The 17,719-nt window shown below is 45.8% G+C and overlaps 1 protein-coding gene across 3 annotated transcripts in view; it reads left to right on the top strand.

Moving 5' to 3' along the window:
* The window catches only part of UBXN2A (UBX domain protein 2A), a 720,890-nt gene that overhangs the window by 31,211 nt on the left and 671,960 nt on the right, over nucleotides 1–17,719 (top strand). The gene's annotated exons all lie outside the window — the stretch shown is intronic.

Below are 17,719 nucleotides of genomic sequence, written 5' to 3'. Positions count from 1 at the left end.
GGTTTATTCGATATAAAATTTGCGGTAAAAAACTCCACGAAAAAACATCCCGCAGTGACATGACATGGAACCATGTACAGGGATGAATAATATTCTGTGAAAAACAAAATTATGCCAAGTAGATGTCAAGTAGAGCAGTGCTTTCTTGCCCCCCACCTTTATTTTAAGGATTGTCCTTAACAGTTTTTTTCGTAATCAACCTCACTGACGGGCAATCTGCCTTGTTGGATTTGACATAATACCTCTGTTGGAGGTGGAACAATGAACGCTCTGCAGCTCTAGTCTGCAAAACATCTAATTGGCCCCTAATCAGCCGATATTCCCTTTGTAGCGTACTCCTAGTGTTATTTGGCATTTGAACCATTATTTGTTTAAGTTTAGTTTCCAATTCCTCCTGTAAGAGACCTAGTTGTTTTCCCTCTGGCACTTCATCGCAATGAGCTCCCCCCTCAATGTAGCCTTATATGCGTCCCACACCATCACTAATCCAATGTTTTATTCTTAATGTCCTCACATAGGACTCCGTCCTTAAGGATGTGGCTAGGGAACTTCCACCGCCATAGGCCTAGTTCGTTCTGCCCCATATTTAAGGTAATGGTTATGGTCGCATGGACTGACGGGGCGATCACTTCTAGCTCTATACCCACGACCCTACCCAATAGTGACCTCAATCTCGGAGTAATCTATCCTTGAGAAGGATCGATGAACGTGGGAATAAAATGTGTACCCCCCCCTCCGTTCCCTCCAGCCATCTACCAGCAGCTATTGGGCCATGTGTTTGTTCAAGCAGGTAGATGGCACCACCTGGTTGTGGAACACCATTGCGCACGTGTACTATCTTGGATCCCAGGGCAGATTAAAGTCGTCCACCAATATTATCTGCCCTTTAGCAAAAGTCTCCAATTTGGTCAGTGTCACCCGCAAGAACCCATCTTGCCCCGTGTTGGGGGCGTAGATTGCTGCCACTGTAAATGTCCCCCTCTCTCATTGGAAAGAGGCTGCCAGATACCCTCTGTGTCCCCCTCTGTAGCTATTACCTGGAAGCCTGGGATGTCCTGAATAGCGATTAATACCCCTCCACCCCACCCATCTTCCTAGGGGCGTTGTATTGGAACAGAAGGCGTTACCCCTTGATTTTCATCTTATGCCTGTCTCACCTGCGAAAGTGCGTCTCTTGGAGGGCTACAATTACCGTGACGTCTCTTGCCCCAAGAACTGTTCCACCTTCCTTCTCTTAACCGGGGAATTAAGCCCCCTGACGTTTAGGGCAGTTACCCAAAGCACGTCCCTCTTTCCCATGGCCGTCTTACTGTGCGGCTCGCACTAATGAATGGCTGCCGTTGGGATCCCCCCGAATCCCCTTCACCCTCCCACCCCCCCTCTGATTGGGCACAACCAGCCTCTAGCTTCCTCCGAACCATCATCTCTGGAATTGAGCCCTTGTAACAACCCAGAGTAAAGCTCTGCGGGTCCCCCTAGACCCATGTAGATAAACCAAGACATCCTGTACCACCCACATTCCCCCGGTACCTTTCCTCTAACTACCTCCCCCAGGCAGACTACAACATTCCTTCCTGTAACCCCCCTTTTCCCTCAGCGTGGCGCTCCAGTGTCGATGAGCGTGTGGGCACATTCCACTCCTGCCGCCTTGATGGGGCCTGGGGGGTTAAACCGGGCCCTTTAGGCCCCGTTTATTTTAGCCCCTTTTCGAAAAACTTCGTCTACTCTCACATTTCCCTCTAGAGCATTTCTCTCGCTGGTCTTTGTTCTTGCCTTGGTGACCCTTCGTCCTCAATCTTCAGTACTGTTAAAAACCAGTAGTCTGAGTACTTGTAAAGGATACTCTGGTAGCCGGCTGTTATCTTCAGGTTACTTTAATCAGGTTTCATCACAAGCACAGTACTAGGGAAGCCCACTGGCTCCCACCAACCAGACTACATCATTCCAACTGCCCTGGGTGGAATCTCATTCACTCAGCATTCCAATCAGTCACACTCCAGGAATTCCATTCATGACCTCACACCTGCAGACACACAGCATGCATTCAGGAAGGGGAATAAAGCAGGAGATAAACATATAATAGGAATACCATTCCTAACAAGTACCCTCGTATTTTCCTCGCTGGTGATGACCCAATGCCGTTTCCCTTCCCATTCAAACAGTAGTCCAAAGGGAAAGGTCCATTTACAGTGTATGTCCACTTGCATTAGGGCACTCGTCACCGGCGCCATCATCTGACGCTTCACCAGGGTGGTCTGGGATAGTTCCTGGAATAGCTGAAGGTCCGAGCTATTGTAGCTGATTGATCTGGACCTCCTGGTAGCCGCCTTCTCCTTCTGCCTGTACTTGTGTAAGGCCACCACTACATTTTTCTTTTTTTTAATTAAAATGTTTTTGTTTGCATATCAAACCTTACCCTTTCATCTTATTATCTTATCTTACATATGATTTTTCCTCTTCCCTTGCACATAAAGCAAAAAGAAAAACAAAAGAAAATATTTTGTAGATGGACCCGCTAAAGTCTGTTGTGTCTAGTAGGTTATTTCGTTTCTTCTTTCTCATCCAGTTTGGCAGTTCCCCATGATGTTATTCCAAAAGGAAACTACCGCGTATATCAGTTTTTTTCTCGTTTCCTGCTGTGATTAAGGCCCATCGGTCTTCTGGGGAGAATGTCATTTGATTCTGAATAAACCATCCTCTGGCTAAATTTCTTTTCCCACTTAAGGCAGGACATATCATCATGATGTGGTGCAGACTTTCAGTTGATTCTACGTCATTGCAAAATCTGCATTGTTTTTCATTGTCTGTAATTTGCCTCCTCGCTGCCAAGATTTCTCGTGTGGGGAGTATATTTAGCCTCATTTTCATAAAGATGTCTCTAGTCTTCACTGATAGGAATGATTTTAAATACGCAGGCAATTTGTTAATTGGTCTGACATCCAGTTTGCAAGGGATGTCATGTGGATATTTGGCTTTTATCTCGTTCGTCCGTATCCAGTCATTCTCTATCAATCTTCTTTTCGCTTTTTGTGGTCTGTTGAGGAGCATATCTTTGGAGATACCTTCAGCTTCACATTTGCTTTCGATAGCTCTTTTCCATATTTCCAAGGGTTCTTCTCTATTTCCTATGATTTTAGGTCTTGGGATTTCGATTGGTGGTGCATATATGTCACTCATTATTTTCCAGTATAGATCCAGTTGTTTCCAATCAACAATCGATTTCAGGGATTGTAAGCTAATTCTGCGCGGATGCATGGCATAGGGAATGATGCTGGAAGGCTTAGAATTTTCTTCCAAAAGAGGCCTTCTATTTGTTGCAAGATGGCATTGTTTGTTTAGCATTTCTTCTGTGCCATATGTTAAAATTGCCATTGCCAATTGCCATTGCCTTTTGTCTGTAGAATTTTGTGACCGGTGTGAATGAACATTTTCCATATTTCTGGTGTAGCATTTTCGCTTGTCGGGCTAATGATAGTGATTTGGATCTGAGATGCTGGGACCAGTCTATCTCTGTTGGTGATTGTGTTAGCCAAACCCTGAGGTATTTGACCTTTTTTACGTCTTCTATTTTTTCCTTTCCAATGTAGAACGAAGTTGCTGGTCCTTTCTTTATGTTCTGTTGCATCAGAGACATGATTTTTGTTTTCTGTACATTTATTTTGAGCTGGTTTTTCATCATGTATTGCTCTAGATTCTGCAGGGCGATCTGCAGGGCGATCTGCAGCGTTTTTGCTAATACAACGATGTCGTCTGCGTACATGATGCATGTTGTTGTTGTGCCATTCAGTTTTGGTGGGTTAGTCTGAGGCATGTAAATACTTGTTTCCAGGTCCGCTATGTATAAGTGGAATAAGGTGGCGGCCAGAGGACAGCCCTGCTTTAGGCCCTTGCATGTCTCCATCTGATCTGAGAGTACTCCTTCCGTAGACATTCTGATCCTTATGGTTGTATTGTGGTACAATAACTTCATTGGCTCCAGGATGTTGCTCAGGCACTCCTAGGTGCTTAGTTTCTTCCACAGGTTATTTCTATTTACTGAATCGAAAGCTAATTTTAGGTCTATAAAAGCTGCATAGGTCTGTGTTCGGGTTATTATGGCTTCATGCTTTAATAGATTCAGGATATAAAGGTTGATTTAGTTCCTATTGTTTTTACAAATCCTGTTTGTCTCGTGGCATATTCTTTTTCTCTTGTTGCCCAGTTGTTCACATTCCCAAGAAGGATTTTCGCAAATATTTTCCCGAGTGGGTCCAATAGAGCTAATGGGCGGTAGTTTCTTGGTTCTTTGGTTAGCCCATTTTTAAATATTGGAATTATAGTGGCATGTTGCCATGTTGCTGGTATGTTCTTGGTCTTCTGTATAAGTTTGAATAAACAGTCACATATTAAACTTCAGCAGTCAGGGTTCTGTTTGATTATCATCTAAGATAGACTATCAGGGCCTGGCACTCTGTATGCATTTAGGTTCTTTATTGCTTCTTTTATATCTTCCAAGTCCCACTCGAATTTGCAGGATAGAGTTTTTAACTGCTGATCATTTTCTTTGTTCTTTTGGTTTGGGCCGTATAAATCGGTAAAGTATTTTATCCAACTAGCCTCGGGTACATTGGCCGTCATGGCACCTTGGGTGTGGGTCTGATTATCGGAGACCATAATTGCCTCATATTGCGGTTTTTCATTGCTTGAAGCATTTTTTCTGTATCTTCCTGTAGTACCATCATTCTGTTGTTTTTCATCCAATTCTTATATTGTTGTTTTACTGAATTCAGTATTTTGTACTTGTCACTTTAATTTTCTGTTTTTATCAATTTTATTGTCTGTCTCAATTCCTTTTTCCTTTGTACAACTTTGGAGTTATACGCATGCAGGTGTTTCTTTAAGGCTTGTTGGTTAGTTTTAGTATCTTTCCTGAATGGTTGGAGGAGCCATTCGTAATTCATTGTTTGCGTGTCTTCAAGCTTTGAGTTTGACATTAAGCTTAGCAGTTTTTCTATCATGTTTTGACTGATCCTTAACCTATTCATTCCATTGTTTATGTCTATACGAGGCAGGAGTCTACATTCCTTATTCAAGCTTTCGACATTCAATGTTCATTTCATGATGTAATGGTCACTATTAGAGTTTTTGAGTTTGGTGCAGCAGTTGATCTCGTTGTATATTCCTTTAGTCATATGAATGAAATCAATTAGTGCAGTTGTCTTACCATTAGCCCAGGTTTTGGATCTGGCGGCCTGTCACTCTGTCCTGGCTATCTGACCTGAGCATGTGCCTGCTAGCTGTTTCTTTGGGCCATATTTTTGCTTGAGATTGTAGCTTGTGTTCTTCTATTTCTTCACCGTTGATGTCATGTAGGTGAATGTTTAAGTCTCCGCAAATAATGAATTCTATTTCAGCATATTTGACTTTAGCTCGATAAATTGCTGAGAAGACAGTGTCTATAAAGGTGTCTTCTGTTATGGCTATCGGGTTCCAAAATACATTAGCTATACCCCATATTTGAACTTTCACTGGATATATGGTCAAGTCATTTTCTTCAGGGTGGCTTCTCTGGATTTTGATTATTGTTATTTGGGCCTATGGGTTCAAGTTTTCCGACTCCATTATTTCAGTGTTTGTTCCACTTTTGATCATAGTTAATAGACCTGCCGATGGAGGGCCCTTTTTCCTTTGTATCGCAGAGTTCATGAGCACCGTATATCCGTTGCATATTTGTTGATCCGATAGCCATGATTCATGTATGCAGATGAAATCACAGTTATGAAAATCTTTCTGTTTCTCTGAATAAATGTCTGTGTCCTCGCGTGTTCCATGAGGCCAGTGAGAGTGTTGACAATCTCTATTTATTTAATTGTTACCATCGTTGGTTGTAGGTCTCCCGATCACTTGAACTTGAGTCATTGAGCTGTCTCCACATGCCTTGTTTATTGTGGAAATCTTGCCACTTTCTCGGGTGATCTTCCACTTTTCTTCCGCTTTCAGTCGTTCTCCCTTTTTTAATTGAATCATTGTCTCCATGCTGTAGTTCCTCTGGGTTATTATTCTCTGGATCCATTGGATGTGTTATCTCTTGTTTATTGAAGTTCTCCCTTAGTTTCCTCACATCATTGTTTCTTTCATGTGGGAGTGATAGATCAAATCCTAGGTGTCTAAACGTTGGTTTATTTTCCATCGTTCCAGTTAGAGCATTCCCATTATTTAATTCTATCCATACTTTGTCTGTTTTTGAATCATCAAGGAACTGTATGGTATGGATATCCTTTGTTGTTATTTCTTTCATATTTGGTATCACATGCATCAACCTCAGTATGTTTGTGCAGTTAAGTATTAAATTGTCATTTTGTGTTATTATTCTTTGTAGTTTTATCATGTGCTCCATATTTTTAGATTTTTTTTCTGTGGGTCAGTGAAGGTCGGGAGCTGTATTTTCTTTTCAGTGTCTCTCTTAGGTGTGTTTCGACTATCTTGTTTCTTTCTGTGTCGCTGTGTTGCCGATTGCAATCCGTTACATTATGTCTTTGCTCTGGGTTTCGAGGTTCTGCTTGACCCTTGCTAATTGCTCTACCAGCTCAGCGATCTTCCTTGTGTCCCTTACGATCATTTGTATGGCGCTCTCCGCTGCATTGGTCCGCTCCTCTAGTTTCGTTATGTCCCCCTTCACCTCTTGCAACGATTGGGACAGTTCCGCTCGCATCATGCTCAACGGCGACCGAATGGTGTTTGCTATATTGTCCCCAAAATCCTGAAGGCATTGGTGAAGGACCTCCTGGGTGACCACCTAATCTTTTGCAGTGCCTACCAGTGCCCCGAAATCCTCTCCTGCCCTGGGCCCCTGGCTCGCTGTCTCTGCGCCAGAGTCTCTGCAGATTGCCCTCCTGGGGTTCTTCACAGACTTGGGGGCAGCTTGCATGTCCTTCCCCTTGTTTTTGGAAATAGTGCGTAGGCAGTTCTGATGGGGGAGTCCTGCCCCCTCCTCTTCTCCCTGATATTGTTTTGCATCCTTCAGATTTCTTCTGACCACTTTTTCAGGACGAAGGAACCTCCTCCCTCTGCTGCTTTGTGCGCCCAGCCTTGACTGTGCGGGGTGGTTGGAACTCCCCTCTAACTGTGCGCAGGTGAGCCACCGTTTGTCATCCTCCTCTGGTTTCAAATGACCCTCCTCCTGGCCTTGGTGCCAGGATCACTCTGCCCTGAGCCCGACCAAATGGCCTCTCCCTTATTCTTCCTTGCTCACCACAGATGTAGACGGACTTTTTAGCCCTCTATTCGACCTCAGGATTGGCCCTGGGAGGCCAGGGCCCACCGGTCACTGTCTTCTATGCGTGGTGCGCATCTTGCACCCTTGTCTCCCTTGCTGCAAGGCATAAAATAATCAGTGTTGCAGAGCAATTTGCTATGCATTTCTGTAGGTTTACTAATTAAATTGGCAATTGTGTAGCAAAGTTAGCTACTTAAGTTACCATGTTCAATGAAAGCACAGCTCACCCTGCATTCCTCTCTTGCCTTCAGAGCTCTCTCCACCCTCTTTTCACTGTAAGTTCAAAGGGGCTAATGGAGGTAGAGAGTGCAGCAGTAATCGTCCCCTTCACTCATGTGCCAAACAGCCTGTGTGGGAGTGCTACACACATTTTATATTTATTTTTCAAATAACTGCAAACCAGAAATAATCGGGATAATACTGTTATTAAGCTAACTGTATCACGTCTGCCACAGTCCAGTATGTTAGTCATTTTAAAAAAAGTCTTTCAATTCCTTTTCTAAAAATGAAATAGTTTACATAATGCATAATTACAGTATTGCTACTGTAAAACACTGCATTGTCTCCATGCTTTACAGTGAAGTGTATCTAAATCTCAGTGTTAACTAAATTTCATTTTCTTTGGAAGGTGCATCATATTGACGAGTGGACACCTTTGAAAATGTACATGACCACGCGGCCAAATGCTTTGATAGCAAACCGAGTCCTGTGGCCTGCTGGTTACATACAGCTTGCAACTAGTGCTCAACCCATGAGCTGATCCCATACTCCTTGACATTCTATCTTACCATGTTGGTTTATACCCGTTACCCTAAAAGTGAGATGGCAGCAAACTACAATATTCTGCCTACTTTGCCCATTTCTCTGCCTGCTATGCCTTCCACTCTGCTTAGTATTTTACATAATGAATACATAAAGCTAACTTGATATTTCATTAAAGTCGCGATCAATAGTTTCATCCAGTCTGTACACTGTAGTTGGCCTCCAGAGCTCACTTTGCTCTACGATTATTATTGCATTATATATTTGGACCTGTAGTAGAGAGCTGGCCAAACTGTTTTAAGAACCTTTTTATCATATCAATTTATTTATCCATTCATGCAGCTAACCCTTTTACAGACACTCACCCAGGGCTCAAAGTATTTTCGCCCACTCGCATAGTCGAGTAGATTTTAAAAAGAGCCAGTACCATTTGCAGGGGATGTTGGAAACTTATTTAAACTTTATATTGTTTGCAGTAAATGTCAATTAATTTTCACTGTGCATGACTGGCCTCTGGGTGGCAACAGTGTGCCAAATTAAACTGGGTTTGTGGTGACATGCACCATTTTACAGTAACAATTTCCAAGGTCTGACTTATCTCACTAATGTCTTCCTTCAGCGTTCTACAAATTGCTGTATTGTTGCTCATTTTATATCTTGGGTACAAGTATCTTCTGGTGGCATTAAAAACATTAGTACAAAATTGCTAATCAAATGGGTTTGTTTGCTAATCAAGAACAATTTAATTAACAAACTCTGCTAATCAATTTTTGAAAACTAATTTATGCCTTGCGCTGTGCTTCTGGATGGGTGTGCACTGGCTGAGGCATTATATGCAGCTCCAAAATGTATCTCAAATGGGCCTCCAGCCACCCTGGCTATATCGCCACATGGCCTTCCTGGTCTTCTCTGCAAAGTGCTGGCTTCAAAGCTTGGGCAGGAGCTCTCCCGCCACGCTTTCCCACTCCTGACCGTCACTCTGCTCAAAGCTGGTGATCACTGCCTGCTGATCACTACCTGTACTAGCCAGCCTCTGCCTGCTTGCACCCTTTCCTTGGGCCAGGGCGCACGCTGACCTGTGATGGTTCTCCCCCAAGGGGGTCGAGGGGGATTCGAGGCCCTCTGGGTCGCTGCCTTCTGCCTATTGTGCGGCCCTTCCCGGGCCTCTTGGCTGCTCCAGGTGCTTTTCCCTGCTGCACAGTTCTCAGCAGTGGGCTACGGGTATGGCCCCTCCAGATGCTCCTAATCTCTCTGAGACGCTGCTTTCCGGCGCGGGGCAGCTCGGTCCCGCCTTGATCTTCCTTTTAGTACTCGCCAGCACGGGAGCCCCCGCTCCATGAATCCAGCCCCGGTGGACCTCCAATATCGCAGGCAGCTCCTTCCTGACGGGCTCCTCCGCCGTCCGACAGTAACTACTTTCCGCCACTGTGCCTCATAACCACACTGGATCTGCAGCCGCCCTCAGTCTCCCTGAGTGGTTCTTCTTGCTTGCAGTGAGTAAGTGTGTCTCTCAGCTTCGCCTGCACCGGCTGCGGGCTCTGTGCCCCCACACCTCTAACACTGCGGAGACAAAGGCCACACAACGGCCTCCGCTGAAGTCCCTTAGCGATCTGCACTTTTTAATGGGTATCTATCATAGATGCCAGTACAAAATTCTGTTTTTTGATTATAGAAAGGAAGATATGTGCTTTTATGTGGCTGCACTGGCAATCTGGGACACCCAGTCTTAGCTATTCTTTGCTGTGGCATGCCATTTTCTTTTTTTTACTGGGATTCAGTGACAAAGCAAGCATGATGAGTGTTATTATGTGTCTAGACTGACATTTAGGGCAGCCAGTCAAGCCATTTCTTACTGTGACATGGCTTTTTTTCACTGGTTATCAATGGTAAAGCAAACATAAGCATTAGTACGCATCTAGACTCGCCTGCATTGGTCAGCCACTTTGGACATGTTTTCCTGTTGTGACAAGACATTTTTAAAGGCAAAGCCAACAGGGGTGTGTGGCAGAGCAATGGTGGACATGTTTTCTTATGGTATCATTACTGGTATTATATTATATTCAGTTGATTTGGACTGCACCGCTACAACCCAGGGGGCAGTGTCCAGGCGCTCGCGTGGCTCTGCAAAAAAGTGGTGTTAGTGGGGAAAAGGGTGAGAGAATAGGTTCAGAACCAGGAGGAACTGGCATCTGTGAGTGTTTTGCATGTGGTCACTTGTGAGCGGCCTTGTAACCGTAAGATTCCATGCCTTGTGTTGGTATTTGTATTTTATGGTTATGATGGGTTGGTTATGTGCACTGGTTAGATGGTGTCCATAAGGGAGTCAAAGTCACAGGTGGTCGTAGCTATTAGGTTGTCTGGCATCTTGGTGTATTGTTGCATTTTAGATAGTATTGAGCTATGTGGGTGGTTAACTCTGGATGCCGGCATAGTAATGGGTCTCTGTATGTTTGAGTGTGGCTTGTCCAAGATATGGTGTAGAGGCATCAGTTATGTAGGAGGAGCAGGAAGGGAAGAGGGTTATGATCTCTCTCAGGCAGCCCTTTGGATGCTGCTTGACTGTATCTAGCCAGGTTCTTGTTTGCGGTTCTTTGCCCCCTCTCATCTCCTCTCTAGTTGTTTGTCTGCGGTGTTGTTTTAGCTGGTGTCCCTTCTAGGTTGTCATTGTCTGCTGAATAGCCAGGTATTGGGCAGTTTCCTGAAGGGGCATCATGTTTCAGGTGTTAGCAATTAGACGTGAGCACGCTGTTAGGCCGATTCCTTTATCTGTGGTGTTTTGCCTCTATTTGTCGGTCGTTGCTGGATCTTAGTTCCCTTCCTGGGCGATACTGGCTAATCTTGTCTTGGAGGAATTCCGCTGCTTGTCTGTGCAAGGCTTTGTGAGCGATGCAGAGTGCTTTTAATTTGATGCTCTTTTTTTTTTTTTACTTTTAAGCAGTGCAGGAGTGATGTGGTATCTTCTGTTTAGTCTTAGTAGGATCCTGCCTGCTGTATTTTTCACCCTTTGGGGTTTCTTTGTGGGTTTTTCTGGCATTCCTTGGTACAGACTGTTTGCGTAGGTAATTCTTGTACGTATCAGGGATATGATTGTGAGGGTTCTGTGGGAGAAGGAGAGGTAATCCTCTGAGTAGTGGAAGGAGAAAGAAGCATTTCTTTGGTGATTGCCTTGACTTGCGTTTCCTGTGATAGTCTGTTGTCCATGAGTATTCCTAGGTTGTTTATTACATTGGTAGTCTATGGTTGCGTTCCCATGCCGATTGGCCAGTCCAATTGTGAGTTCCCTCTATTGAACCCTGTGGGTGAGAGCATTATTTACGTTTTTGCCGTGTTCAGTTTGAGGTTGTTGTCATCCAGTTGTATATGTCTGTGAGGCAGTTGTTAAGTGTTATTTTGTTCCTGTGTTCGTTTTCACAATCAGTTATGTCGCATGGTAGTTGTAGGAGGTAAGTCTGTGGGATCTAATGATTTTAATCAGTTATGTTATTTTATTCATAAGGCGCCAAAGCCGAAGGCGTCCAGGCATCATAGAAGAAAAGGATAGACACTATATAAGCCAGATGGCAAGTCAAAATCTAATTAAACAGGAATGTCTTCATCTGTTTCCGAAAGGTTCAGTGGGCAAATGTAGAGGGGAGAGGCTGGAACCCTGTGGGACTCCGCAGGATATATTTCTGGGGTTTGAGGTGAACAGTGGTAGGTAGGTTCTTTCGGTTCAGTTTGTTAGGAATAAGGTAAGCCAGTATAGTGTGTATTCCAGCATGCCACATTCCATACATTTCTTTCTTAATGTTGCGTGGCTGATTGTGTCAAAGCCGCTGAAATGTCCAATAGAAGGAGGGCCGATTGGGTGTCATCTGTGTTTATTTTCAGGTTGTCCCATATCGATGGAAGCACTTATTCTGTTCCTCTCATCGGTCTGAAGCCAACTTGGGATTGGTCGAGTATTTAAGATGGATTTTGTAGACGTGGTTCTCCAGGATCTTCGCTCGGTAGGGCAGGTTGAATATCGGTATGTAATTGCTTGGGTCTTCTGTGCTTTCTGACATTTTTTTTATCTGTTGTTTGATATATGCTGATTTGAAAGAGGACAGTACTATTCCTCTTTTGAGTGATAGATTCATTAGGTTCTGGAAGCATGCCGCTGGGGTTCTGTGGTTGAGGATTCTTTTGAAAACGTACAGGAGGGGCAGAGGGGGGCAGAGGTCCCTTGGAGATCCTGCAAGGTCGGTGTCCTTGATCAGTGTGGCCAAAGGTTCCTCAGTGATTGGTTCTAGGCAGATATGTTTTGCTGTAATCTGTGTTTTGTCTGGGGTGTCTGTGGTCCAGTGGTTGTATTTGCCCCGGCTAGTTCGATGGTCTCCAGTATTTTCTATTTTTGCTCTCGGGTGGTTGGTGATTTTGTCACAGCGTTTGTGTAGGGGTGATGGAATTTTTGCAGGAAGAGGTTTTTTTAATCTCTGATTGTGAAGAGTGTTTTCTGTGGATTGTTTGCTGATTCTATTCTTGTGCATACTAGTGTTTTTTGAGGACTGTTGCTATGTTGAGTTTGAGTTGTCTTTGGTATTTTATTTTGTCTTGTCTGTATTGTTCTCTCTATTTCTTCATTTTATATTTTTTTTAATGTTTTGACTCCCATCTGAAATCGGATAAGACTTTAACAAAATTTGCATTTAAAAAAGAAAAAAAATACACATTTTTTTCCTCACATTTGTTAAACCGATAAAACAGTAACTAAAATGTATACACCTGTAAAATGGACCAAAGAGGGCATTCCTTCATCATCTGCAGTGTTTTCTACATTTTGTAAAGGAAATCACATAGTGACAGAATAAGACTCTGCGCTTGTCCACCCATCAAATGGACCCACCAAGCTTCGTTACCATATAGCATGTCTTAGCATGCCTTACGATCCTCCCTTAAGGTGGTGCAGCCCATAACCAAGTGTTTTGTGGTTTCTTTCATATCTGCCGTGCCACACTGCCTGCAACTTAAATTCTCTCTCCCACCGTTCCAACTACCAACTCTCTCAAGTGTTGGCAGTTGATGTAATTAAAAACGGAGGTATTATAGCCAGACCGCCAGATAAGGTGGGCATAAGCCTTTTTACGCACAGAAACCCTGTCAATACGACCCTTTTAACTTTTCCTTGAATAATCCACACAGACAAACTTAAGTGCTGAAGCACCCTCTATTACTTTTTCGTTTTATGCAGGCTTATACTCACTCTACTTCCTTTAGGGATGCCTCTAAAATGCTTGTGTGAAAAGAGCATCTGCCAATTAGTCCACATTGATCCTGTAAAGCTTAATGAAAGTGAGTTGGACCATGTCGCTGCCCTACAGATATCCTCCAATTGCACTCCCTCTGCATCTGTGGAAGAAGCCACCATACCCTTGTTAGATCTCAGAATTAGCTTTGGAAGGGGACGTTTTTGCCAACTTGTATGCTCAACAGCTACTCTGTTCTGCCTTCTTGTGCCGATTACAGAATCCTTCCTCTCTTGTCCTGCTGCCCCTATACGTCAAAGAGGCTTGGCCTGTCTCAGCAAGGCAGTTTGTTTTAGTTAAGTGAGCATTGCTTTTCAAACATCCAAGGTGTGTCACATCTCTTCCCCTGGGGAAGAAGGCATTCGAAAAAAGCTGGTATGATTTATCTGTTTTGCCTGATGAAAACATGACCAAACCTTGGACAGGGAGAATGGCTACCCTGGAACACCAGAGCTTCGAGGAGTTGCCATCAGTACCCCAATTTCTCCCACTCTGAGCCAAAATTATTGCCACCCAAAAAAAGGTCTTGGTGGTATTGCAGAACCTTAAGGGCTCACCCTCTTGCATTGTTGTGATTGGTTAATCTGCTGGCTATGCAAACTGGTATAGCCCACAGTTTAAATACAGCCCGGAAAATAATTGAATTGCATACCTCTGCTGCCCATGACAGCCCAGAAAAGAAGTTGCTGGCGAGAAAAAAAGTTGCTACCGCCTTTCTAATCTGCCTGCGTCCCGCTAAGCACCTGAATTAGTAAACTACTACGCTGCTGTGCAAGCGTGCCTGATGAGGCCCTGCCCTCTCACTGAAGCTAAGTGAATGAAAGCTGAATGTTTAAGCTCCAGCAACAATTTTTTTTTTTTTTTTTTAAATATATTTTTATTGTTTTTTTCAAGAAACATACAACCAGTATCATCAACACGACAATCAATTAAATATCCGCAATAATTCCCATTCCCTCCCTCCCCAAGTGAACCCGGACCGGGGTTACGCAGTCTGCTGCTGGCATTAGGGTGAGCCCGGGCTGTCCGGGTCCTCACCTGAGGTGCTGGCTTCCTTAGGACTGAACAGGGCCGTCGTGAGGGCAATCCACTGCAGGAGGTCCTCCGAGTCATTTATTTTTTGCTGTCTTTGCGCCAGCTCCCAGGCCCCGGTTTCAGCCACAGTCCATCTGCGAAGGTCCTCCCACCATGTTACAAGTTTAGGGGCTCTGGGACACTTCCAGGCCATTGCGATGCGCCTTTTAGCGAGGATGTACATCAAATCTTTGAGCCTGTTGAGAGATTTGTTTTTTTTCCCTCGTGGGTACGAGCCCAATAGACATGCCTTGGGGGATTGCACGTCTAGCGTTATGTCCTCCTCTGCTACCTTGGTCTGAATTTGCGACCAGAAGGTTCGTATGTTCGGGCAGGCCCAAAACATGTGGGTCAGGGAGGCCGCAGGTTCTTGGCACTTGGGGCACCGCACCACACCAGCGCCATTGAATCTCGAGATGACAGCTGGGGTAAGGTAGGCCCTATGGATGATGTAAAATTGGATAAGTTGAAATCGGGCATTCCTAGAGACCTTTTTGTGATAGTGTGTTATTGTTTCCCACTCCGTGTCGCCAAATAGTGTGTTCAGCTCGGCCTCCCATTTGCTCTTGCATGTGAGTTCGCTATGTGTGGTGTTGTCAATTAGGATCTCATGAAGCCTAGAGGTTTCGTGTCCCCCTTCTGCCACACCTATCAGGTTCTCTATGGCCTCGTGTCCGGCGCATTGGGATTCTGCATCCGGCCATCGCCTCCTAAGTCTGTCCAGCACCGCCCCGTATAGAAGGAACTGACCCAGTGGGACCCCAGTCAATTCGTGCAGCTCGGGAAATGTGTGGATGCCCTGGTCATCCACCAGATCGCCCAGAGTGGCGACGCCAGAGGGCTCCCATATATTCCGGATCGCCCTCCGGTCTTCCGGCCTAGTGAACATGATGGCGGCTATAGGGATCTGTGGGGAGTAAGGGTCGGACAGCTTGACCAACTTGCAGGCCCGACTCCAAATTTGAGTGCCTAGGCGGATGAGGTGCGCGTCCAGCGTTTTGGGCATTGGTCCGATCCAGAGGAGGTCCCTGAGCAGCCATGGTGCGTCTGGGGGCTGCAATAGGCGTGTGTCCGTCATGGCATCATCAGCCATCCACTGGATCACGTGCTTAAGCTGGGCCGCTATGTAGTAGAGCTCAAAGTTAGGTGTGTTCAGGCCTCCCCTCTCGTACGGTCTTTGAGTAATGTCTAGGGCAACTCTGTGCCTCCCCTCCCGCCATAAGAGTTTCCTACATAGCATGGCCAGGTCTTTGAAAAAACGCTGGGGGATGTTGTAGGGGACGTTGGTGAAGAAGTGTAGGAGACGGGGGAGTGCTACCATTTTAAGGAGTCCCGCCCTACCAGCCATCGAAAGGGGCAGTTTGCACCATAGGTCGATTGATTTAGCCAGTCCCTCCTTAGCCCTGCCCGTGTTCAGAACATGTTCGGTCTCAGGGTCCCGGTGGATCACGACGCCCAGATATTTGAACGTAGTGGGTTCCCATTTAAGGGCCAAAGGGGGGAGGTGTTCTTCCTTGGTTCCACTAAGTGCAGCCAGGGGGAATAAGCAAGACTTGCTGTGGTTAATCTGGACCCCTGTACATCTGTGGAACCCGTCTAGGGTTTCCAGGATGTAGGGGAGAAGGTGTTCGGGATCCCTCAGGTAGAGGAGCATGTCATCCGCATACATGGAGACAAGGTGGTTCACACCATTTATCGTTATTCCCCCGTCACCGTATTCCTGCCTAAGGTATGCTGCCACTGGTTCAATCGCTAAGATGTAAAGTAGAGGGGATAGGGGGCACCCTTGTCGAGTGCCCCTGGCCAGGCTCCATTTTTCAGAAAAAGTGTTGTTGGTACGCACTCTGGCGGTGGGGTTGGTGTAAATGAGTTTTACCCAGTTCAAAAAAGCCGTTCCGATCCCCATCTTTGCTAAGGTGGCATAAAGCCATGTCCATCGGACCGAATCAAAGGCTTTAGAGGCGTCGAGGGACACAACTGCATATTTACCGGGCATGCCGTTTGTGCTGTGTATCACGTGGTGCAGCCTTCGCAGGTTCTCGGACATAGAGCGACCCTGCATGTAGCCCGTCTGATCCTGGTGTATGAGGTATGGGACGGCTGCACGAAGCCTTCTGGCCAGTAATGCGGTGAGGATTTTGTTGTCTACATTCAACATGGATAGTGGGCGGTATGAGCCGCAGTCAGAGCTGTCCTTGTCGGGCTTAAGTAGGGGGATGATGGTGGCTTCAATCATGGTGTCGGGGAGGTGGCCTATGTCATACGCCTCGTTATATACTTTGGACAACAGGGGGGCCAGTATATCCTCATAGGCCTTATAAAATTCGCTCGGGAGACCGTCCGGTCCCGGCGTTTTACCCGAGGGCAATGACCTAATGGTGGCTGTGACCTCGTCGGGGGTGACGGGGGCTCCGAGGGGATCTGCCAAGTGGTCCTCCAGGCATGGGAGCCAGATGGCGTCTAGGGCGTCCTCGATCGCGTGGTCAGGGGGCGGGGCTGGATCGGAGTAAAGGGTTTGGTAATATTGTTTGAACGCTGCATTGATACCCACTTGCGTGTGGAGGGTCAGGCCGTCTGTATTACGAATGGAGCAAATGGGGTATCTGGGGGTTTCTCGTTTATAAAGCCATGCAAGAAGCTTCCCGGGTTTATCGCCCAGGGCATGATTCCTCTCCGTGAATTTAGTATAGCTCAACTTCCCCAGCGTCTCCCAGTGTGTTAGGCATGTTTGTTTAAGATCAATCATCTTTTGCAAGTGGGCGGGATCAGGGGACGGGGTGGCTTCGAGATCTTGGAGTTCAGTCTCAGCGTGCGCTAGCAGGGACGTGACGGATTTTAGGGCCCCTCCAGCCGCGGCTATCATTTCCCCCCTAGTTACCACCTTGTAGGCTTCCCAGGCTGTGCCTAAGTATCTGACGCTATCAATGTTGGTCTGCCAGTAATGTGTGGAACCCTCCCTGATTTGTTCGCTGAAGGCTTTGTCCAGCAGCGCTTCGCTTCTCAATTTCCACGTGGGGATGGGGGGCCTGGGCGTCGTGGTCACCCACGAGGTCATCAAAGGGGAATGGTCTGAAAGTACCCTGGCTAGGTACTGCGTGTCCTCAAATCCCGCCACATGCTCTTCGCTAATGAACAGGCAGTCTATCCTGGTATGGACCTTATGTGGGGGGGAGTAAAAGGAGTAGCCTCTGGTTTCGGGGTTTTGCACTCTCCACAGGTCTTTCAGGGCATATTGCTGCGTGAGGGCGTTCAATATCTTGGCGGGTGGGGAGGGGTCCCCGTGTTTACCATCCGACCTGTCTATGCAAGGGTTCAGGGTACAGTTATTGTCACCTCCCCATATCGTTATGCATTCATCACT

The sequence above is a fragment of the Ambystoma mexicanum genome, chromosome 4p, assembly GCF_040938575.1.
Source record: "Ambystoma mexicanum isolate Mex_15411 chromosome 4p, UKY_AmexF1_1, whole genome shotgun sequence".
NCBI classification, from domain to species: domain Eukaryota; kingdom Metazoa; phylum Chordata; class Amphibia; order Caudata; family Ambystomatidae; genus Ambystoma; species Ambystoma mexicanum.
The sequence above is the reverse complement of the archived record's forward strand: the minus strand, read 5'-3'. Positions and strand labels throughout refer to the sequence as shown.